This window comes from Vigna umbellata, chromosome 3 (genome assembly GCF_029865625.1).
Source record: "Vigna umbellata cultivar VRB3 chromosome 3, Vumbellata_1.0, whole genome shotgun sequence".
Lineage (NCBI taxonomy): Eukaryota > Viridiplantae > Streptophyta > Magnoliopsida > Fabales > Fabaceae > Vigna > Vigna umbellata.
The window spans coordinates 27,073,590-27,099,549 of NC_142167.1; the positions used below are offsets into that span (position 1 = coordinate 27,073,590).

Sequence of the window (25,960 nt, forward strand, 5' to 3'; positions counted from 1 at the left end):
ACAAAGAGACACTCAGAAACATAGGAAATAGACACGTACAGTAACTCACATACTCCACTGCGCCACAAAATCTTTGGATATACTATTCCTTTTCTTTTTCCTCAAACTTCTCCTCTGTCCACCCTCTTAGGGATCCTCCTTCATGTGTCCCAAGGGCATAACTAATTATCTCTCTTTTTCCAGCTCCTCACTGCATGTTACATGTGCCTTAATGTTCAAACTGCACCTCTATTTTTCAATGATATGTGTTGTATTATTCTGCTTGATTTATACATTTATTGTTAGCATTGCATTTCAGTATCTTTATCAAATATTCATGAATTGTAACCATTCTTAAAAATGGAGAATTGATGGATTTAAGATGGATTTTGGGTACCAATTTTTATCTAACAAAGACAGCTTTTCACGTAATTAAATCACAGGAAACGTAGACAAAATTATATTAAAAATAACTTAACAAACCTGAGATAAAACCTTCCATTAAAAGTTTAATGTCTTCTGGAAATATATTGTTTCCAATATAACCACCGCAACAACGCCAACCACATGAACTACACCGATAGCAGCAATGATGTCTCTCCCTAGTCCATGTCCCCATTGAACTACCCAAACCATTCTTCATCTCCTCTCAACAAGTCTCCATGGGTTTTACCTGCCTCACCCGCGATAAACCCCTTCCACCACCACCAAGACCACCTCCCCGGCAACAGCCTCATCGGATCCCTCGTTCGCGAAGAGGGTCACATATATTCCTTGGCCGTTTCCAGAGACTTGTTATACACAGGCTCCGACAACAAGAATATAAGAGTTTGGAAGCATCTCAAGGACTACACTGACTTCAAATCAAGCAGTGGATTGGTTAAAACCATAATAATCGCCGCCGGAAAAATCTTCACCGGCCACCAAGACGGTAAGATCAGAGTGTGGAAGGTTTCCTCCAAGAATCCAAGCAAGCATAAACGCATCGGGAGCTTGCTAACGTTCAAAGATTACATGAAGTTTTCCATGAACCCCAAGAATTATGTGGAGGTTCGCCAGAACTGGAACACGGTGAAGGTGAAGCACTTCGACGCTGCTTCGAATCTCAGTCTGGACAAGGACGAAGGGTTGTTGTACTCTGGGTCGTGGGACAAGACGGTCAATGTGTGGCGCGTGGCGGATTTCAAGTGCTTGGAGTCGATCAGTCGTGAATCGGTGGGGGGTTTGTGAGTCACTCCGGGTGGAACTCGGTGTTGGAAGGGGTGGTGGCGGGGGTGTCGATGGTTGCATGGCCACTGTATGCAGAGCAGTACGTGAACAGGGAGGTGATGGTGGGAGAGATGAAGGTATAAGAGGGTTGGAGATGGGTTTGTGAGTGCAGAGGAGTACAGAGAAAAAGTGAGGAAGAAGAGAGAGAAAAAAAGCTGGAATATTACAGGAAATCTAGAGGAGAGAGAAGAAAAAATACAGATTTGTCTGTTGGAGTTAACTCCGTTTATGTGAATTTAACGGAAGGGACCTAATTGATACAATTTATACTACTTTGGGATGAAATAGAAACATTTTTAAAACCGGGTACTAAACAAAAATTCAGCTCTTAACTTGGGGACGAAATAACCTATTAAGCCTAAAAGATTTAAAGAATAATTCTGATGTACTATTTTCAAATAGTGGTGTACCACACACACATATATATTAAATGAATTCAACAAGTACACTAAATCGGGATGTGTCCAAAACAGGTCACTTACCACGTCAGAATCGTCCAAACATCTACTTCTCTGGATGTATCTGTCTCTATCTAACAACATCATCAACTACTACATTTAAGTCCTCGATCCTCTCAAAGATCGTTTGTAAGTGTACCTCGCATTATTTATTTGCTTTATCATGGTCATGTTATCTTCATTATATATGTTCTTTGAGAGTCAAAAGAATATTTGACGGCTTTACTTGACTGTTAGTCATGTCCAAAAGAATTGACTGTTCAACAACATTTAACCTCCCCGCGAAAGGAACCAGAGTCTCTGCTAATTCATGGTTGTGATAGCTGCACATAACCTTTAACACCCAACCAAGTCCTTTAGGTTCACCCCTCAACCTAAACGGACACTCACATTTTCTTGTGCCAGATACACTAGACTGAACATTTGGCTTATACTTCCTATACTTCCCACTTCTTTCACAGCCTAATAAAATAAATGTCTTTCTTCCAGCTTCACCAGTTGTTGTGTCATATATTATAATGACGACAACATATTCAAGGTCAAATGCAATCTTTTGAACCCCTTCAATTAAATCGGCGCGTGATGGAACGATTTGATCAGTGGAAAACTTATTTGTGTAATCACCCTCGCCCACTTCATTTAAAAAAGAAGAAAATTCCTACATAAAATCAGAATTTATTTGAGAATCGAGAAATGGATAGTTATCCATCTTATATAATTAAATACGACCTACAATAAACATTACAATATTAAAATTTAACAAATAACAAATAAAAATTATAGAAAACTTTTAAAATTAAAATAAAAATTACCAAATATAAAGAACTTATAAATTAAATCAAAAGTTTAAAAATTAACACGTACAAAAATGTATATAATAAATACAATATAACAAAATATTAACTAACAAAAACTTTCAAAAACAAAATAATTACATAAAACATGAAACACATCATAAATATTTCAATTTAAACAACATAATACAGATGAGCTCCAACGCCAGTTAAGGATGTTTAATTGAAATATTTAACTAACCTAGATGAGCTCTCTCTCACCACCTTCTTCCTCTCCTCCAATATGCACAACACCACCACCACGGATGACAACCACCACTCTATAACCTCTCAACTCAGAAAACAATCAAACAATAAAAGTGAAAGTGAAGTGAACAAAATGCTATTGTGATGAAAGTGAAAAAATGAGAAAAAGGAAGGGGGTGCATGTAACAGGGTAGGGTTTATATAATCAGAAAACATTTAGGGTTGTTGGTCGTTAGGAGAATTGTTGGTGGTTAGGAAATCATTAAGTCATCATTAACTTTCTTTTGACTTTAATAAATGAAGGGCAAATATGTAAAATTGGGGATACAGGGTGAAATAGGTGAGATGTAGGGAGCATCACTCTGGTGGCGGACAAGGCTCCAATGAACGATGCAAATTGGGTGAATAACGAGGCTTCTCTCTGCGCAAATGAGTTTCCAATTTTTGGAACCCCAAAATGAAACCCGCCAAATGAAAACCCCTGCAACATCCTCTCACTTTCATTTCCATGTCATTTCCAGTTTGTTAAAAATTTTTCCACCTAAACCAATTATAAGCCGACACATGAAGAAAGTCAAAAGTTTGTTAAAAATGGTGTTGAAATTGATAGAGGCCTTTTACATTACCGATCGTCCTTAACGCTCGTCATCACTGATCGGCTCTACTCTCGGACGATCGGTTTGATAGTCATCCTTTTAATTACCGATTGTCCTTAACGATCGTCACCATCGGCTGTACCGTTCGTCAGGTTTTGTTTACTTCTCGTTACTGGTTCTGTTGTCTTCTCACTGCCGATCGGCTCTACTCTCTAGGGCGATCGGTCTAGGAAGCTGACGATCGGTCTAGGAAGCTGCTCGGTCTGCGTTCTACTTATCTTAGTTGTTTCTTTATTTTTTCTGTATAAATACTTTGTTTTGTTGTTTATTCTGCAACTTTTCAATACAATTCATTTTCAGTTTGTTCTTTCGGATTTTCTCTTTCTCGTTTCTCTGATCACTTACAGAAATATCATTATCCTAAAATATATAACATCCTTACTTTGGAGAATGATTTTACGTGAAAAATCTCTATTATACAATGCTTTATCATCTCAAAACAAAAACAATAACATCAATCATTTAATTTAAGGGTTACTTAAATCAATTCAAGTTAACTAAATTAGAATGTATTCACTTGCCTTAAAATCTTTTTCTCTAAAGAAAAACATCTAAAAGACCTAGAGATACCTATTTGCTTCCAAAAAATTGATTAAAAAAACATATCATTGAAAAATTAGACTAACATGGAAATCCTTTTTTTTTTAATATCAAATTATACATGCAATAGAAAACCCCTTCCAGACAACACTAAATTAGAGGAATTAAGATTAGAGGAAGAAGAAAAATATCCTAATCTCAAAATTGTAATAAACTCAAATTAACTCTAAATGAAGAACAAAAGAAAAATTGTCTCAAAAATCTAGAGAGAAGTTAGAGTCCCTGAGTTTGGAAAGAAGATATTCTAATGAAATAAAAAATTTATTTTATATTATATATATATATATATATATATATATATATATATATATTAAATCTTATAACTTAAAGTATTTAAAACATTCATTTGTAGCTTATCTTCAACGTACTTATATATTTTCCTTATAATAATTTCCGCTTTTACTAACTAATAGATCCTTAATCATAGTTGTGAAAATAAAGAAAGGAAAAACACATTTTCCTCCTTCTGCCATCCTTCGTCCAAAATCATTATTGCAAAGATATGAGTGCATAGAATGACAAAAGAAGTAGCCATATATAGGCTTTGAAATACAATACAAAATATGATAGAACTAAATAAATGTCGAACACACTGCAAACACGTGGTGGGTCAAAATGAAGAAGACGTGAGATAAGGTGAGCAGCTTCCCAGTATGGAAGTATATGCATATTTGGCCTCAGTGAAAGAAGAGAAATTGAAAACTGTTGGCAACATTGTATGTGACCATACTTCAAACACATGGTGGGTGAAAGATAAAGAGAAAGATAAGGTGAATAGATTATGGAAGTGTATGTATTTCTTTCTTTGTAAGATGTTGAGTTATTACTTATGACCATTAGTATGTAGGTTTAACATTTTATTATTAAAAGACAATTATCATGTGGGTGTATAAAAACTAATAGTAAGAAATTCTTTTCCTTTGGAAATATGAGTTTTTGCGTCATTTTGGAATGGTTAATCTCTCCTATGTGTAAAATTTTAGTATAAATAAACCATATCTTAAATTATATATGAAATTTTGTTATGTTGATGATTCCTTTCTATCATAACCCTTCAAAGGTATGGAATGTGTATTTATATGACTAGAGCAAATACTTGTTTCATGCCATTTTCCATAGTTTTTTCTCGAACTTACTATTTCTTTTAGACTAGATTAAACTTATTTTTGCATTAATTTTGTTTAATATTTTTTTACATATATTGAAATAAGTTTTTTCTATACATGTGCAGGTCAATTGTATTTTTAATTATTTCAAAAAATAAATTTAAAATATTGTATAAAACGTAATAGAAGATTTTTTTTTTTAAATCTCTCCTAATTAATAATTTTAAATGTATTTTATTAAGCTTGAGTATTATGTAAATATTAAGGGTGTTCGCGAGTTGAGTGTTTGGTTTATGTAGAATTTGAAAAATTCTATTAAAGAAATATTGGGTTAGGTTGTGTTGAGTTTTTGTATTTTTTTTAATGTTAAATACAATCTAACTTAATCTATTATTGAGCAAATTAAATTAATTTTGATTAAATTAAATTGTATTATCTAATAATTTGAACCAATAAACACTCTTAATGACAAAACAATTTTATAATTGAAAAGAATATATAGATAGGTCTGAGTAATAAAAATGTCTAAAATAACATTTTAAAAGATAAACAATGGTTATAAAATCAATAATATTAATCACTATCGTTTCATTATTAATAAATAATAACTGATAAACTAATTTAATTTTTGTTATTTTAAGTTCTGTATCCGAATAAAATAATTTAATTTTTACTAGATTAAAAACTGAATATATATTTAAAAATAAAATTTTAATATAAATATAAATTAGTTTTAAACTTATGTGACTTCAACAAACACTAGTATTTATTTAATTATTAAGTTGAATTTTCTACGTTGTTAAATTTTTTATCATTAATTAATTCAATGTACAATCAAAATGTCTACTTTCATTATATATCCTTTATATAGGTATGATGCAAGGTATAAAATGAATGACCTATCAACATAGCATCAAAGCTAAGCTCTAACTCAATTGCATGCATCCATCTCTCAAAGGTTGATTCATGTACAAGGCTAAACTTAAAACTATTTTTGAAATTAATGATATTATAGAGGTATTTACTAAATATAATTTAATGTTAAGATCAATTAATTTGAAATTGTTTTATTATTGTTATTATTAAGCTATAATAACTTGTAAATTGTTTTTGAATAGGAAAATTCGAATGACAACAAAATTGGTAGCTGGGAAGAATGGATGGAGTTACGAGGGAGACTGAGGCACTGCATGTAAATATGGAAAATGCTAAAAAAAGTCCATTTCAAGGTACTTTAGATTATCAAATTACAATACTATAATTACATCTAATACATTATATCCAAAATTTTTTAAATTGTTTGGTATAGATTGGAGTTAAAGGTCTAGTTAGACTCAAATTAAGCTAAAAAATAATTAAAAAATTATACACAATACTATATATATCACGATCTGTGTACTTCAAATTTTGGTTTTGTTAGAAATAAACAAATTAATTTAATTTATTAAATATATAAGAAAATTGGAAATTGTATGTGAATTGTGATTTGTTTATAAAATATTTATTTCTATTTTGATTGATTTTGGACTTGCCCTTATTTTTATTATTGGTGATTATTACGTAAACAAATTAAGTGAAAATCATATGACATTGCAATAGAGAGAGAAAAAGTTTATAGTGTGGAGAATGTATTTTTTCTGTGATCGGAGAATTTTATATCATAAAGCATTGTGTTAAATTTTATAATTGAGATAAACTCATAAGAATTCATCTAATACATGTTTTAATTGAAAAAAAATAACATATTTTTGGACTATATTTCATATTTCATAATATTTTATTTAGACTTCAATATTTGTTTTGAGGTTGTAACATCCCAAAAATACAGTACAAAACTATATAATAGAATAATCACATTAATTAATAATTCAGATCAGTCTTAACTCTAAGAAAACGTACGGTTACGGTCGAACGACCTTACAGAAAGGTTATAGCTAAAACTGTACAGGATAAGCAAAACTGACCGATCGGTTTACAAAAGAAACTACCGAACGGTCAAATATAATCAAAAGAGAAGGTGATCAAACGACCACACTACAATCAAACTAAACTACTGACCGAACGTCCTATTGTTCGGTCTTTACTTCTACTTCTACCAAATTTTCTTCTTTCAGCGCCTCTTCCAGCAGCTCGTCTCCTTCTACTCACATCCACACGGATGATCATTGCAACGACAAGGACGGACGTACAAAACCAGACAACACAGGAAACACAGGGTAATCTTATGTAATTTAATTCAAGTTCACATACATTTCTCATATTCAAACACATCAAATACATTTCAACATACGTTTCAAGCAAGGCCTACTACTAGACTGACTGTCCGGACTGTAAGAAATCTGTGTAGCTACGACGTTCGTGCACCTGGGTGATGTAGTAACTGGAATACTCTCATCAGCTGCCACCCGAGGTTAGTCCTATCTGTCCAAAGTACCCCTAAGGACTAGGACCTCCTGTCGTTCCCACACATGACCTACCCTCCTCTACGTGAGGACGAGTACTCACGGAACATCAGGATGAACCGCCAGCTTAGCATTACCACATTCATACTTTACCAATTCCAATATTCACTCATGAGTCGTTCCTCCCCGGAACGCTCGTTCATATTTCACAACATTTCATTCACATCATATTTTCTTCATCTTTCATTTTTCCTCACCTTAGTTCCATCTTTCATTCTCAATCATTTCAATTTCCTTTTTGTTCAAAGATTATTAAGACACCAGATACCGAACGTTCAATCCTCACTCATAACGAGGACGAACACTTGGAACGAGACATAGGGGTCTCCGGTTCCAGAATAGAACAAGATCGAGAGGGTTACTATTAGATTACGAAAGAAACGGAAGTCAACTGTATATCGCAAGAATGACTAGAACGACCGTCACTTACTGATAAGTGTGAAAAAGAGTTGTTTTTATACTTATAAATGAGTTCAATCTTGTAATTATTCATGTTGTTCCTCATTAAAAGTTGTAATAGGTAGTAGATTGTTATGTAAAATATTGTACATGAAATGGTGTATTATTTAGACTCTGTCAACCAATTTTCGCAAAGCGAAAGCCAAAATTCGCACTGCCAGAAGAAGGAAATTCGCATAGCGCACCAGTACCTGTGCGCTAAGCGAATAACATCAGTTAAAGTGCAGCAGTTAAGAAAATTCGCATAGCGCACCAGTACATGTGCGCTGAGCGAATTAATGAAATTAAGTGGCTTTAAAAGACGTGACAGAAAGACAAAAACAACTGGCTGACAGAAGTTCCGGACAAAAGAAAGAAACGAAAACATCTCAGGAACTTCCGGAGACTACTTCAAGGCATCAAGACACCATTGTTGCAAGAGATTGCTTCAAATGTGTACGTTTTAGATGACTAGGAGTAGTTAAATTTCTCTTTTGTTGGGATTGGATGTAATGAACTCACTGTGATATAATTTTCATGTTCAATATATCATTGTTCGTTCATATGCTCTTTCTTGAATTTATTATCATTGTATGAAAATATAATGTTATTTGAATGTCTTTGATTACTGGAAAGTAACTTTGAACTAGATAGAACACTTAAGTGATTTGGGATCTAGGGATAGACTCAATAACTTGATCATTCTTAACATCGGACTTAATGCAAATTGTATATTAAATTGACTAAGGTATTATCATTTTAATATATTAATTTAGAACTAGTTGCTAAGGGATTAGGACTAGTATGTCTTGATGTGAATGTTTGAATGAAGTAATGAAATATTGAACAGAGTTTTATATTCATGATTCATGAAACCCAATTCCAACGAAGTTTCTTTTAAATATAATTCCTTGCACACCAACTGTTTGATAAAAATACCAAAAAGAGTTTCTTGTGTTTTTTTGTACACTTTGATGTATAATTGAGTTATAAAAGAAATAATTGTCATGTGTTGCACAAGTCCCTAGGGAGAACGATACTTTGAACTTACTCTATATTACTTGGAACGATTTGGTATACTTGTCAAAAAGTTAACAAGTTTTTGGAAGTGAGTCAATTAGATGAACTGACCCTTGAGAGTTCTAACCGGACACAGAAAGAAACTAGACCAAATACTAAGGCTCTAGGCCGGAATCAAATGGACGTATACACTTCAAGACTTTCGGAGAAGAATACTTAGAAGGATTCACCTGAAGAAACCGAACACTTATGAATATTTAACTTATTTGAATTTACATCAAGAAGTTTGAATGTCAGGCAATGACCGAGCACGGTAGAGAAGAAAATTCTATTAAAACTAGACAAACGCTATTTTTCGTCAAGATAGATTATACCAGAAACGAGTACGAGCGCTTGGTATAAGAACGAGCACTACTAAATTCGAGAGCTTGGTATGAGACCGAGCACTACTATACTTATAATAGAAAGATTAATAAATATAATAAGATACTATTGGAATTGTGTTTAAAATAACTAAATATACAAATACATATATTTACAACATTTAGGTTTATCACCGAATACTCAGATGCAACTACGCTTGGCCGAACGCTCAAGCATAGTATTACCACAGAAGACGCTCGTCTTCAACTAGGATTCTTTCCAAATGAAAGAATTCCATTTCAAACAAGTTTACTAGGAACACCGAACGGTCAAGGACCGTTCAATGACGAACATACATTATCATAGGAAAATTTCATATTCAGGACTCATTTATCTTCAACTCATGTTTTAATACATAATTTCATAACTTTATAAATTCATATCGTAATCAATTTTCATACAATCCATATCATCGTAAATAATCATATTCCATGTAAACCAGCATATCAGCATTCATACTTTATATACATTCAACCACTCAGCAACATGCATTCATTATCAACGAACGTACAAAAAACATACAATTAAATTAGATAAGCTTCCCTTACCTCTGAGCATGAACGAACGTCCTATAGACCGAAACTCAGTTCGCCGAACTACGATTCCTTCTACCCTCAATGCTCAACGACTCTTCGAACCGAAAATCAAACAACAACCAAAATGGTTCAGAACGACACTAAGGACTCATGCAACAACAACTTGGTTTGCATGTTCACAAGAACCAACGGCTAGGGACAAGAACTCGGAATTGTTCGGTTCAAATTGAAGCTTGGGACGCCGGGAGTGCTCCTACGGTGCCTGAACGGTGATCGGAAAAGAGAAAGGGTGAGTTTTGGTAGAGAGAAGGGAGAGCTTCTAGAGAGAAGGAGGAGAATTTGAGAGAAATCAGATTTTGGAGAAGAAGATGCATGCAGATAGTGTGACGCGATTTTCAGAAAAATCAGTTTTGTCAAAACCGAACGTCCGCTCATCTGTTCACACCTGCATTCCACTATCTGATTTCTGATCCTCGTTGCTTGACATCTGGCGTCCGTGTAGAGGGGTTTTTTGGTGCGTTTTAATGAGGTCTGACAGAGGTTTTTTTTATTTAGAAATATTTACGGTTATTGTGTTAAAAATAATTAATCAATACAAATACAAATAAAAGATATTATATTATACATCCTTTCAATAACTCCATTGTTTTGTGGAGCATGAAGAACACTCAAGTGTCTTAGAGAGTCTCTCTATGTAAAAGTTGCGAAACTCTTTAAAGCGGATAGCATATTAATTGTTGTTCCTTAAAAGCTTGACAATTTTTTCAATCTGGTACGTTAAGAGTATCCAATACAATACTTGAACTTCTTGAACACTTCTGATTTTTGTTTATTCATGAATACCGAATTAAATCTCAACTAATCATCAATAAAAAATAATTGGTACTGTTAAACAATTTGGCAAGTGTACCAATTGTTATTGTAGTAATAAAATATGGTCCTCTGAGATTGAAATAGTTGAGTACTAGATTACTAATTCGTATAATTTTGAGCAACCAAAAATCAAGTAAAATACTGAACATAAACAAATGAAAAAAATTTAATTAAAATAAACAATGTTAGAGAATTGAATTTTTGTACGCTTTCATATAAATTCTTAACCCTTCCCGATTGATGTGCAAATTATAATTATCTAATTGAGTTTATTAAGAGCTTGTTTACCCCTAATCCCTTAGATAGGCAAACATATTCATCAAATTCTAACCCCCAATCCCTTAGGCCAGTTATAAAATTTAATGAAGTTATGAAGAACAATTACCATCTCAATTGCAAACTAATTAGCTATGCCCAATTTCCCAATTGTGACAATTTCTAATCTTCTCTATTTACAATCGCAAGCAATCCCCAATTTCCCAATTGTGAAACTGCTCATAGAAAAAGACATTCAAAACATATAGAACACTGAGATAAATTAAAGTTAACGAAACATCAATTGGAAAGGTTCAGAAGTTATAATCAAAGTACTACATCAATTCTCTAACAAAAGGAAATTAGTTCTGCATACTGGAATTAAAAATCACCAAAAACCCCAAGGAGAAGAAGAAGAAATTTGCGTTCTGGATCCTCCGCGTGTCCCCTCTCCCTCCAAAATCGTGGCATTATATTGGCCTCCTAGGTGCGTTCACCCTCCAAATTAGTGGAATTGGTCCGTTACTTCTCACAGTAACTGTCCCTTTTTGTTTTTCTCCTTTTTTCTTTTAATCTTTAATTCCACGTAATATCAGAGGTTGATTACTGCTCTGACCGTTTCCACAGTTCATGGAAAAATCCACAATCTGGGTGTGAACCTCTCTGGTTTCCATTCTGGACACCTTAGTTAAATCCACAGGTTGTGGAAAAAAACCGCAACTCAGTTATGGAGCGCTCTGGTTTTGAGTTTACATCTCCTGAAGCAAATCCACAGGTTGGGTAAAAAACCATAGTTCAGTTGTGATGCTCTCTGGTTTCACCTTTACATCTTAAGCACTTATTCTTCCTGATTTGTGATTTTAACCCTCACAAAACACCTATTAACAAGAAAAAACACAAAATCCAACTATATGATCCGAAACAACTATAATGCTTAAAAAAATGATTCAATTAATATAATTATGCATGCAAATGGCCTAAACTAAACTACTAATGCAACTACATTTTATTTACCTATCAAAATACCCCACACTTAAACTTTTGATTGTCCTCAAGCAAAGGAAATTCCACTAATGCAACAAAATGATGAATGAATTTAAATGAAAATATACCCTCTTAACTCAAGTTCAATTCAACAATGATATTCCTCAAGCACGCATTTCACAATTGTTTTAGACTGATGACTAACTTGTTGGGTCCCTAAGTGCAAATAATTCTTTGAGATATGACACTAGACAACAAGGCAGATAATATTTGGAAATTTTGGTGTCTCATTAAAAGGATTTTCTATTAGGTTCCTGACTTAGAAGACATTTACCTGTCAACTAAGCATGGATCTTCCACTCAATTACACTCAGTCTCAAAGGAGGGTCTCTTCCCCAGTAACATACAGTCTCAAAGGGGTGTCAATTTATTCACTCAATTTTTTTTTATTTTTTTTATTTTTTTTATTATTTTTTTTTATTTCTAAACAAAAGATATTTGACAGACAATTCTCCAGTAACCCAATGCATTGAATGTCACCATAGAAACCTAACAAAAAAACAAAAAAACAAAAAAACAAAAAAACTTATTTATGTATATCTCAAAAATTATCTTCCTTAAGTGTCATCATGTCAATTTTCACTGTGTAGTGTGTGAAGTTTCCCAACAAACAGGCTCAAAAGAATTTTAACAGAGTGCTCGAAAAATCTCATTGAACACACTTAGAACCTAGTGTTAAGATGATACATTTCCACTAAAACAAGAGATGCAATGTATGTAGTCCATGCATGCACAAGAACAAAGTAGCGTAAGATGATATATGATATATGAAAATGCACAAGACAAAATAACATAAAATGATATATGCAAATGCACAAGAACATCCCCCACCTAAAAATTAACATTGTCCGCAATGTATAAAGATTGATGGGAAAGGCTAGAACTCACCAAATTACTAGGGTCGAGAATGAAGAGAAGCTAGAATTTCTTGCAAGAGATTGTGAACATCGTACTGATGTTGAAATTGGGCTTCTCGAAACTAGACAAACTCTGCATAATGGTTGAGTTGTTGAGTTTGAAGTTCAGTAATAGACTGCTGAAGATGAGCAAGTGTGTCCATAGAAGATGTGGTAGAAGCAGAAGGAATCCGAGCAGAGGTAGGAGCGTGAGGAGAAGGACATTGAGCATCAGATTCAACAAAAATCCACCTTTCTTTCCCATGCACAGCAGTGAACTCAGGATTAGGAAGAGGTTGAGGTGGTATGCCTACCAGGTCACTCATTACCAAGAAATAACGATTATCCCTCTTTACCAACATTTCATTATTCACCAACATTTCTAGATCAAGTCTAGAAGTTCCTAGTATTGGTGTATCATCTTCCAAGGGAATGTTGAGATGCAAAACAATAATAGTGATTAACCCTCCAATTGCTATTTGTCCAGAGGAAGCCCTCCCTACCTTTGTAAACTGGCGTGCCAACCAAGCCCCTGAATCTAATTGGACAGCATTCACCATACCCCATAAAAATAATAATTCAGATTTTCTAACTGCAGAAGTGTTATCACCCCGAGCAAAAAGAGTATGAGCCATGAGGCGATGAGCATATCGAAAACAGGGGTTATGTATATGAGATTCTTTAGAGTCAGATGAAGCAAAAGCACCAGATAAAGACAATTTATACCAAAATGAATGAGCATCAAATTCTCTGGGGTAATTCCTTTGACCTCCACAGGGAAATCCAAAAATTGCATTAAATTCAGCTAGAGTAAAATTATAATTAGTGTTATGCAATCTGAATGCAATTAACCCCTCTGTACAATTCTTTCCCTGCAAAATTTCAGTCTTTACAGAACTCAGAAATTCAAATGTAATTTTCTCATAAGCAGGATACTTGAGAGCAATAAAAGAACTTCAACCCAGTTTATTAATCATCCCAAATACTTCCTCCCACATGCCTAATGTCCCCAATGTGTTTTCATCTAAATACCGTGTAGGCACAATAACTCTCTTAATCAAAGAATCATACCTTAGCTTTTGTTCTGCATTTTGAAAAACAATACCAAAAGAGTTGTTATCAGGTGAAGAATGTGCTTGTCTGCTTGAACTTGGTTCAACTTCTGGTTTTATTGAAGATAGTTGTTGCGTCGAGGAAGACGATGGTTGAACAACATTACGGCGACTAGGTTGACGTCGTGTCGGAGGCGGTTGTTGGTTGGAAAGTGTGGTGCTTTGTGTAGGCTTACGTGATGGCTGACGGTGGCTACGGTTCATTTTGCTGGTGTGTGAAATTTGTGACCTAGGGTTGCCGCTATCTGCTGTGGAGGAATTGGCTACCAGTGGTGAAGAACAACGCAAAACCTGAAAATGTAGAGTAATCTAGAAACTGCATCAGATTTCCCCCTCTGTTACGTTTTAAATTTAACATTTTTTTTTTTGTAAAAAAGTTTTAATTTTTTTAATTTTTTTATTTTTTATTTATTTTTAGATAGTTTAGTTATTTTTTTGGTGGTGATCTAAGTGAGACATTGGTCCTATATTTTTCAATATCACCTCCTAAATACAATTTTAATATTTGACCATTTACTCTAAAATTTCTTTCTGAATTAATGTCCGAAATTTCAATTGTACCAAAGGGAAAAACTTTTTTAATAACAAAAGGACCTGACCACCTAGATTTTAATTTGCTGGGAACAATTTAAGCCTAGAATTATATAATAATACATGTTGTCCTAGGTCAAACTCTCTAAGCAACAGTTTTTTATCATGCCATTTTTTTGTTCTTTCCTTATAAATTCGAGCATTTTCATAAGCTTGTAATCTAAATTCCTCTAATTCATCTAATTGCAAAAGCCTTTTCTCACCTGCATTTGTTAAATTAAAATTCAGCAATTTAATAGCCCAAAATGCTTTATGCTCTAATTCAACTGGTAAATGACATGATTTTCCATACACCAATTGATATGGTGACATTCCAATAGGAGTTTTAAAAGTTGTACGATAAGCCCAAAGTACATCATCTAATTTTCTAGGCCAATCTTTTCTAGATGAGCTCACAACTTTTTCTAAAATTCGCTTCAACTCCCTATTAGAAATTTCCACTTGTCCACTAGTTTGGGGATGGTACGGGGTAGCTATCTTGTGTCTAACACCATATTTTCCCAAAAGTGATGCAAATGTTTTATTATGAAAATGTAAACCTCCATCACTAATGATTGCTCTAGGTACCCCAAATCTAGAAAAAAATTGTTTCTTGATGAAAGAAACCACTACCTTAGCATCATTTCTTGGTAAAGCAATAGCTTCTACCCATTTAGACACATAATGCACAACAACTAATATGTATTGGTTTGAGAAAGAAAGAGGAAAAGGTCCCATAAAATCTATACCCCAAACATCAAAAATTTCTACTTCAAGTATATTGTTTAAGGGCATCTCATTTCTTTTTGAAATATTTCCTACCCTTTGGCATCTATCACAATGTTTAATAAAGTTATAAGCATCTTTAAAGAGGGTAGGCCAATAAAATCCACTTTGTAAGACTTTAGAAGCTATTTTTTCAACACTAAAATGTCCCCCATATTCTGACCCATGACAATGCCAAAGAATATTCTCAAATTCGTTTTCAGGGACACATCTCCTAATGATACCATCACCACATCTTTTAAACAACAAAGGATCATCCTAAAAATAAGATTTAACATCATGTAGAAATTTTTTCCTTTGCTGAAAAGTAAAACCATGAGGAATTATACCACCTGCTTTAAAATTGGCAAAATCTGCAAACCATGGCAAGGAAGTAATAGCTAATAATTTCTCATCTGGAAATTCCTCTGAAATAGGCCTCATATCCTGGTTCATGTCATTAAATTTCAATCTTGACAGGTGATCTGCAACACAATTTTGCTTACCTTGCTTATCTCGGATTTCTAAGTCAAACTCTTGTAATAAGAGAATCCACCGAATTAATCGTGGCTTGGCATCCTGCTTAGCAAACAGATATCTTAAAGCAGCATGATCAGTGTAAACAATAACCTTAGACCCAACAAGATAAGATCGAAATTTATCGAAAGCAAACACTACTGCAAGCAATTCTTTTTCAATCGTGGCATAATTCTTTTGAGTTTAATTCAAAACACGACTAGCATAATATACAACGTGAAACACTTTTTCTTTTCTTTGTCCTAATACAGCACCCACAACATAATCACTAGCATCACACATCATTTCAAATGGTAAAGACCAATTAGGGGCTGTAATTATAGGAGCAGAAATAAGTTGTTTCTTTATGGTTAAGAATGCTTGCATACATGCCTCATCAAACACCAAAGGAGCTTCTTTTTCAAGAAGATTAGTCATCGGTACTATCTTGGAAAAATCTTTAATAAACCGCCTATAAAAACCTGCATGACCTAAAAAACCTCTTACCCCTTTTACATTCACTAGAGGAGGTAATTGTTCAATTACTTCTACTTTTGCTCTATCTATCTCAATACCTTTAGAAGAAATGTGATGACCAAGACAAATACCTTCTCTCACCATAAAATGACATTTTTCCCAATTTAACACTAAATTAGTTTCTTGGCATCTTTGTAATACTAAGGTCAGATTAGATAAGCAAGAGTCAAATGAAGAACCAAAAACAGAAAAATCATCCATGAATATCTCAATGCAATTTTCAATCAAATCAGAAAAAATGGAAAACATACACCTTTGAAAAGTTGCAGGTGCATTGCAGAGACCAAATGGCATCCTCCTGTAGGCAAAGACTTCATAAGGACATGTAAATGCTGTCTTCTCTTGATCTTCAGGAGCTACTGCTATTTGAGTGTAACCAGAATAACCATCTAAAAAGCAATAATATGCATGTCCTGCCAATTTTTCTAGCATTTGATCTATAAAAGGAAGTGGAAAATGGTCCTTTCTTGTGGCTTGATTCAATCTTCTATAATCAATACATACCCGCCACCCTGTGACTTTTCTTATAGGAATGAATTCATTATTTTCATTTTTCATTACTGTCATCCCTCCTTTCTTGGGTACAACTTGAACAGGACTCACCCACTCACTATCAGAGATTGGATAGATAATGCCTGCATCCAAAAGTTTAATTACCTCTTTCCTTACCACTTCCTTCATAGTAGGGTTGAGTCTTCGTTGTGGTTGACGTACAGGTTTAAAGTCCTCTTCCAAATAAATTTTATGCATACACATAGTAGGACTAATACCTTGCAAATCTTCAATTTTCCAACCTATTGCAGATTTATGCTCTCTCAAAACCCTTAAAAGTTTATCTTCCTCAGTGGTAGTAAGTTCACTGCTCACAATTATGGGATTTAGCTTTTGCTCATCCAAGAACATGTATTTAAGGTGAGAGGGAAGTTGTTTCAATTCTATCTTGGATGTCTCTTCTCCTCCGTCCTTACTCTTGTGTAGATCTTCTATTCCTCTCTTGGAATTGAATATTGGCTTGAGAACTTCTAATTGATGAGCACACTTCACCACCTCTTCATCAGTCAATTTTTTATTCAACTCCTTTGCTTCCATTCCTGACAATAGAGCTCTCTCTAATGGATTCTTCCTCACATGACAGTGTATATTTTCCAACACAAGAGACTCAATTATTTCAGCCCTGAAATAGTCTTCTTTGTCTAATTTATGCTTCACTGCTTCATTTATAGACAATGTTGCTTTTTCATCTTCTACTCTTAACATCAATTCACCTTTTTCTACATCTATCAGTGCTCTTCCTGTGGCTAAAAATGGTCTTCCCAATATAATTGGGACTTTAGCATCTTCCTCCATGTCAAGAACCACAAAATCAGCTGGAAAGATAAATTTATCCACCTTCACTAAGACATCTTCCACAATTCCATAAGGATAAGTCATTGAACGGTCTGTCAATTGTAGAGTTATCATAGTAGGCTTCACTTCTCCAATACCTAGCCTTTTAAAAATGGACAAAGGCATCAAATTGATACTTGCTCCAAGGTCACACAATGCCTTACCCACCGTTGTATTTCCAATCTCACATGGAATGACAAAGCTTCCTGGATCCTTCAACTTAGGAGGTAATTTTTGTTGAATTATTGCATTGCACTCCTCTATGAGCATAATTGTTTCATCTTCTTGAAGCTTCCTTTTCTTTGACAACAAGTCTTTCATGAATTTAGCATAACTTGGCATTTGCTCCAATGCTTCAGCAAATGGAATATTAATGTGGAGCTTCTTAAAGACATCAAGAAATCTTGCAAATTGCTTCGCTTGTTCTTGCTTCTTCAACCTGTGAGGGAATGGAATTGTAGGGACATACTCACGCATTTTACTCCCACTCTCTTGATTTTTTTCTCCCTCATTCGTCTCCTCACATTTTCTCTCAACTTCATGTTTTTCACTCTCTTCTACTGTTTCATCAACTCTTTTATTGTTCTCTCTCTCCATCTTACTCCTTTTTTTCATTCTCTAACACTCTTCCACTTCTCAGTTGAATTGCCTTACATTGTTCCCTTGGGTTTGGTATAGTGTCACTAGGAAATGTTATAGAAGATCTCTCTGAGAGTTGTCTTGAAAGTTGACCAATTTGATTCTCCAAATTTCTGATCAAAGCCTCCTGGTTCTTAAAATTACTCCTTGTTTCATTCATGAAATTAGAAGTCTGCTCCACAAAGGTAGAAGTTTGCATAGTTAGCTTCTCTAATGCATTTTCCAACGTAGACATCTTGTTTCCTTGATTGCTAGGTTGTGTTTGATATTGATATGGAGGCTTTGGTTGATTTGATTGGATTGGATTGCTCCAAGGTCTGGTTTGTTGATGCCTCCAATTTGCATTAAGGTTGGTAGAAAACTGATTTTGTTGTTGTCCCACTACATTCACTTGTGCCTCTTGTTGAGTGGCCTGACATTCACCATTTTGATGCATTCCTCCACAAAAGTCACACACTGGAGATATTGTATTAACATTATTTGCTTGCATATTTCCCAACTTCTGAGTCAAATCAGTGATCTGTTGTGTTAACAACTTGTTTTGGGTTAGGATAGCATCCAAAGTATTAACCTCCAACACTCCAGCTTTTCTATTTTGACGATCAAACTGCATATTCACTGTGTTGTTTGCCATTAGCTCAAGAGTCTCCAAAGCTTCTTCTGGTGTTTTGAGATTGAATGATCCTCCACTTGCTGCATCCAAAATTGCTTTAAAAGAGGGTGAAAGACCATTATAAAATATTTGCACCTGTAACCAAACTGGTAGGGCATGATGTGGACACTTCCTAATTAGCTCATTGTATCTTTCCCATGCCTCATATAAAGATTCAGTGTCTTGCTGCACAAAAGTAGTAATCTCGTTTCTCATTTTAGCTGACTTGGAAGGAGGAAAGTGTTTAGGATTTGGCATTGAATAGTCACTAAGAGTCTTTCTAACAGGTTGGTCTGCCATTGTTAATGCCTCCTTTTCTTGTTCAATTAATCTTTGTTCTTGTCTTCTTTCTCTCTTTCTTCTTCTTGCACTACTTCTATTTCTTCTAGCAGTGCGTTCAATTTATGAGTCGAAGAGCAATTCTTCTAGGGTAATAATACCTCGCATAAACAACTAAAAAAACAATACTGCAACAGAAGTTACGTGACAATAAAATTGAAAATAAAAAAATCCAAAATAAAAAACAAAAATTCCCTAAAATCTATAACTCAAATCTTAAGCCAATTAGATCACTAATATCAACCGTAATCAATCTCCGGCAACGGCACCAAAAACTTGTTAAACAATTTGGCAAGTGTACCAATTGTTATTGTAGTAATAAAATATCGTCCTCTGAGATTGAAATAGTTGAGTACTAGATTACTAATTCGTATAATTTTGAGTAACCAAAAATCAAGTAAAATAGTGAACATAAACAAATGAAAAAAATTTAATTAAAATAAACAATGTTAGAGAATTGAATTTTTGTACGCTTTCATATAAATTCTTAACCCTTCCCGATTGATGTGCAAATTATAATTATCTAATTGAGTTTATTAAGAGCTTGTTTACCCCTAATCCCTTAGATAGGCAAACATATTCATCAAATTCTAACCCCCAATCCCTTAGGCCAGTTATAAAATTTAATGAAGTTATGAAGAACAATTACCATCTCAATTGCAAACTAATTAGCTATGCCCAATTTCCCAATTGTGACAATTTCTAATCTTCTCTATTTACAATCGCAAGCAATCCCCAATTTCCCAATTGTGAAACTGCTCATAGAAAAAGACATTCAAAACATAAATAGAACACTGAGATAAATTAAAGTTAACGAAACATCAATTGGAAAGGTTCAGAAGTTATAATCAAAGTACTACTTCAATTCTCTAACAAAAGGAAATTAGTTCTGCATACTGGAATTAAAAATCACCAAAAACCCCAAGGAGAAGAAGAAGAAATTTGCGTTCTGGATCCTCCGCGTGTCCCCTCTCCCTCCAAAATCGTGGCATTATATTGGCCTCCTACGTGCGTTCACCCTCCAAATTAGTGGAATTGGTCCGTTACAGTAACTGTCCCTTTTTGTTTTTCTCCTTTTTTCTTTAATCTTTAATTCCACGTAATATCAGAGGTTGATTACTGCTCTGACAGTTCATGGAGAAATCCACAATCTGGGTGTGAACCTCTCTGGTTTCCATTATGCACACCTTAGTTAAATCCACAGGTTGTGGAAAAAAACCGCAGCTCAGTTATGGAGCGCTCTGGTTTTGAGTTTACATCTCCTGAAGCAAATCCACAGGTTGGGTAAAAAACCATAATTCAGTTGTGACGCTCTCTGGTTTCACCTTTACATCTTAAGCACTTATTGATTTGTGATTTTAACCCTCACAAAACACCTATTAACAAGAAAAAACACAAAATCCAATTGTATGATCCGAAACAACTATAATGCTTAAAAAAATGATTCAATTAATATAATTATGCATTCAAATGGCCTAAACTAAACTACTAATGCAACTACATTTTATTTACCTATCAGGTACCCCAACGATGAAACTTTTGATGGTCCACCAATAAGCACAAAAATAGTCTAACATGATCCTCTTCTTATGGATGTTATTTTTCTAACATGCTCACAAAATAAAAAAGTTTTCACCTTATAATTCTTTATTACTCATGTTAGGACAAAACATTTAACGTTGTGATTTAGAAGTTTGTGTTACAAAGTATTACAAATGAAATTATCAATTTAAATTTAAATTGTTGTGCTATATGTATTATTTTTATCTTAATTTTATATTTTACTTTTAATTTGTTTGTTATTGTTTCTTATTTGTATTTTGGGTTTAATTCATTTTTTTTATATTATAAATACAATACTTTACGTCTATATTCAACACAAAGAAGATTAATCTTATACATAATTTTTACTGTATTCAATATGATATCTTGAGTCTAAGATTATTTGAATTTTTTTTTGTTTCTCCTGCTCACTAAAATCGTCGTCGTTAGAACCGTTGCTTGTGATGATGTTGTCTACCGTCGTCATCGTCGGAGTTCCAGTTTCGACAGACAACCACACGATTTTGATTGTCTCGGTCAGGCAACCACTGTGTCATCAACTATGCATCCATCAGAACTCTTACGCCCTCTTAGCGCCTTTCAAGTTGCAGATCTGTTTCTTTTTTCATCATGCGTACTATCACGTCGATGTCGCCTCTTTTTTCTCTTTTAGATGTCTTGACTTGAGATCTTTGGATTTTTAGGATTTTTCTCTCCTGCTTATTCATGACTTCTTCCATTGTTCTCTTTTGACTTTTCTTTTGTCATCATTGCATTTGACCCGTCTTATTTTTCTCTCGTGGTGAAGACAACTTTTGTTAATTTATTTATAATAATGGTGACTTTTCAACAATAATATCTTTATCTACTATATGTTAATAATGCATTTTACAATTACGATTACATGGAGCAATATTCCATATTAAAACGAGTATAAAATTATAATTTTCTTTTAATTTAATTTTTATTATAGATTTATAATTGTTAATATGATTATTTCTGAAAAGAAATATGGACAACGAAAAAAAGTGTTAGTAATTTATAAGAAGGTTGGATCGACGATCGATTTTTTTTTTCAATTGAAAAAGTGTTATAAAGCTTATCATTACGTTTTTGTTGCTTCACTTTTTGTTTTACCATCGAAGAAAAAGAGACTGGAGAATCATTCCCTTGATTTGCTTTATCGTTTTTTTCACACTTTCTTGTGTAAATGTAAGGGTCGATAATTAGTTAAAGTTTTACCAATTTACTATATGTTAACAATGGATTGATTTAAATATTGTTTTACACAAATTAAAATGGTTAATGATTATATACTCTTACGGTATAACTAGGCTGACATTAGTGGTTAAACACCTTCTAGTACATTAGGAAGATGTTTCATATCATAGGAAAGTCATTCCATTCTTGTTGTGTACGGAACTCATCACACCAATAATATTTACCGTATTCCAAGTACAATTAATTTATGCTATAATAAACTAGAAAAATGGATAACAACACAATAAACCTAATAGACTTATAGATAGGGATGGTAAATCAATTCATATATGTGGGTATTATTTAAATTTATTTCGATTTTAATAGCAAATTTTTATATTGATTAACTATATCAATTAGTTAGTGATACGAGTATAAGTAACATTTTATTTTTTGAATTAGATATGCGAACTAGAGTGAATATATGTATATATTTGTTTTATTCTCATATTTATCTTTGTTTTAAATTATTAAAACATTTAATTTATTAGTTAATTTAAAACACTTTTTTCACATTAATTTTTTTAACTTAATTATATTACATATGATCATTTTTATTATTTTTTATAATTTTTTTATTATTTTCTATAATTATTTGATCTTTTAACTAATTGTTATTTGATATTTTTATTTTATCCTTTATATAATTGTAATTTTTTTTAATATTTGATATTGGAGAAAAAATAATGTTTTTATTGTAGTTTTTATTTTTTTCACAAAAATTATTTAATTAATATTTAAAATAATAAATGGACCATACATGTATACGATTCCCAACGAGAATGGAGATGAAAATAAAGCCAAAAATATTAATACTAGATATGTGGATAAATTTTTAATTTGGAATAAGGATAAGATAGTGAAATTTGAACTTGTCTTATTTCATTGTCATATAAAGATGGCAAAGTGAGTCACAATGGCTTAGGTTGGAGTTTTCAACGTGTTACTCGTTTTAATCTGTCCTTCCTATAGCTAAAGACAATACGAGACAAACTATCCCATTGACTCACCTTTTCTAAATAAAAATTAATTTAAAAAAATAATTTTCTTACATTACATTACTGTAAAGATATAAATATGTATTGATATTATAATTTAAATTATTAATACTTATAAATTAAATTCCAATTATTAAAACTATATTTCCCTGTAAACTCCTTGGAAACATTGTTACAAAGAAGATTATGAGTGTATACAGTGAGAAAAGAGGTGGCTAGTATAATCTTTAAAATCCAACACAGAATATTGCTGAGCGAAATAAATCTGAACCACACTTCAAACAAATAGTCGAAACGAAGAAGAAACGTGATGAGGTGTCTGGTGGCGTTAAAGTGAAAGGAAAGACAGTGAGATTGAAGGTTGTGGATGCCACCAAGCTACTTTTCTTCTTCTCATTCTACTTTTATTTTTCTTTCTAAGAGATTTTTATTCATCACTTAAGATCTTAATAAAGTAATTAACCATATTTTTAAATTATACTAAAATCTTGTATACTTTTAATTATACATAGTGTGATAATTGAACCCATCATCAAATATACGTATTAGATAGGAGGAAGGTACAAGGTGTAAATGGAGATATCTAATTCACATGCATCTACAATATCAAGTAGTTTGGTGAGATTAAAGGAAACTTTACAATACTTACAATATAAAAGTTCTAATAATGGAAGGAGGAAAGACAATGTTAAAGGAAGATTCATCATCATCGATCATCATCCAGAATTGCAATCTCATTTGGTTATAATGACAACTTTACATGAAAAGGGATAATATTTTATCCCACTTGGAGTAATACGGTGGAGGAGGTTTGAAGATAGGTTGAAGAATCATAAAGGTACCTTCTTGGAATATAGTACCATAATTCTACTTTAAATTTACAATAGTTCTTTTTTAAACAATTATTGGTGTCAGTAAATCTTTCTAACAGTATAATTTTAAAATAAAGAAGTAATTATTCAAAACATAAATTTCATTTGTAATTTTAGCACGTTTTTTTAATTTGTTTTAATTTCTTTTAGAAATTGTTTTTTGTAACACATTTTTTCATTTTAAAATTATGTTAATAGCGTGTTTTTAGGGCTTTTTAATGCTGTTTGTTGCACGTTTTGAGTACCTTATGTTTTTTTCTACGTGAATGTATTGTTGTAATGATTTTTTTTTAATTTTAGATTATTTAGTTAATTAATGACATTAGGTATGTTAATTGAATATAATCTGGGAAATATTAAAACAATAACAATAAATTTACGTCTTGTAATAAGTAAATTTAAAAATTGGGAAAATAAATATTAAAAAACAACTTTTATTGACTATGTGAATAATTTCTTTAATCATGATTCCGTTTAGATCATAAGATTTTTTTTTCTTATTGTATTAATTTATTCATTTTAGTATAAATATGACTAATATTCAGACTTCTTGATGGTTTATAGTGTTTTGAGGGTTAAGAATGATGTTTAAGTTCGTATAAGTAAACCAATAATTCTCATTTTGAATAAGGTGAAGATAAACTTTATAATTCTAAGTGTTTCTGTACATTGTACATTGGTCAATAAAATGTTAGTAATTGTAAGTAGTAAAATAACAAATGACACTAAGGTGAGGACAAGGTAGTTAAAGAGGTTATTTCCACACCAGTCATTTAATTTAATTGTGTATGACATTAGTCATTGACACATGAAACTTTAATTTTGTTCTTCTAGTTGTTTTCTCAATATGTCTCCCAATAACTAAACTTATGCATGATAATGGGTATAGGAACTCATCAACATTGTAATATGAAGAAGTTGGATGGGAGGTAAACGCCTACACTCAATGTATTGCATACGTCATATTACATTCAATTTCAATAAAAAAAAATTCAATTTAGAGTTGAAGAGAAAATTGTTTAACATGAGTGTTAACTTTTTTTACTTACATTACATATTATTAGTCTATCACAATAATTAGGTATTTTATTGGCTATATTGTTATTTTTTTACTTACATTACATATTATTAGTCTATCACAATAATTAGGTATTTTATTGGCTATATTGTTACAGGTTATGAAATGAAAAATTGCTTTTCAACTTAAGTTATTAGTTATGAGATCAAATTTTTAAGTCAAGTACTAGTGGACTCAAACATTTGAGCTCTGCTTAAAAGGAATAAAATAGACACATAAAAAGTAATGTAGCTAAATGTATGAACTCTGCTCAGAAGATAACATGTTCCTTACCTACTTATGCTCTTGTTAAGACAACATTTGAAAGAATTTGGTTTGAGAGAAGAGTGATCAAGATAAAATGCATGTTGTGAGTAGGATATCAACACTCAAAAGATATTAATAACATAGGAAAAATGAACAGAGATTGACCATTGTCATCTTCATGTTATAATTGAAAAAAAATTGTGTTTGATTTTTGGAGAGAACTCCCCATCTTGGTCGACGATCAATGACATACATAGTTACACTAAATGATTAGTAATGTGTAATTGTGGAGAATTTCAAGTTCTTGAACTACTTTATCTCATATCATTGTTGTTTGATTTTTTTTTACCAAATACAACGATTAAGATTTATTGACTCAATGTACAAGTTACA

The 25,960-nt window shown here is 32.7% G+C and overlaps 1 non-coding gene and 2 pseudogenes across 1 annotated transcript; 2 read left to right on the plus strand and 1 right to left on the minus strand.

Moving 5' to 3' along the window:
* The first annotated feature begins 588 nt into the window (after nucleotides 1-588).
* Nucleotides 589-1,209, plus strand: LOC124838331 (protein JINGUBANG pseudogene; annotated as a pseudogene).
* Nucleotides 1,210-13,138: 11,929 nt separating this feature from the next.
* Nucleotides 13,139-18,538, minus strand: LOC148202148 (uncharacterized; annotated as a pseudogene).
* Nucleotides 18,539-19,344: 806 nt separating this feature from the next.
* Nucleotides 19,345-19,451, plus strand: LOC148202149 (small nucleolar RNA R71). Its single transcript, XR_015785366.1, has one exon. It is a non-coding gene; the product is annotated as a small nucleolar RNA R71 (small nucleolar RNA).
* Nucleotides 19,452-25,960: the final 6,509 nt, after the last annotated feature.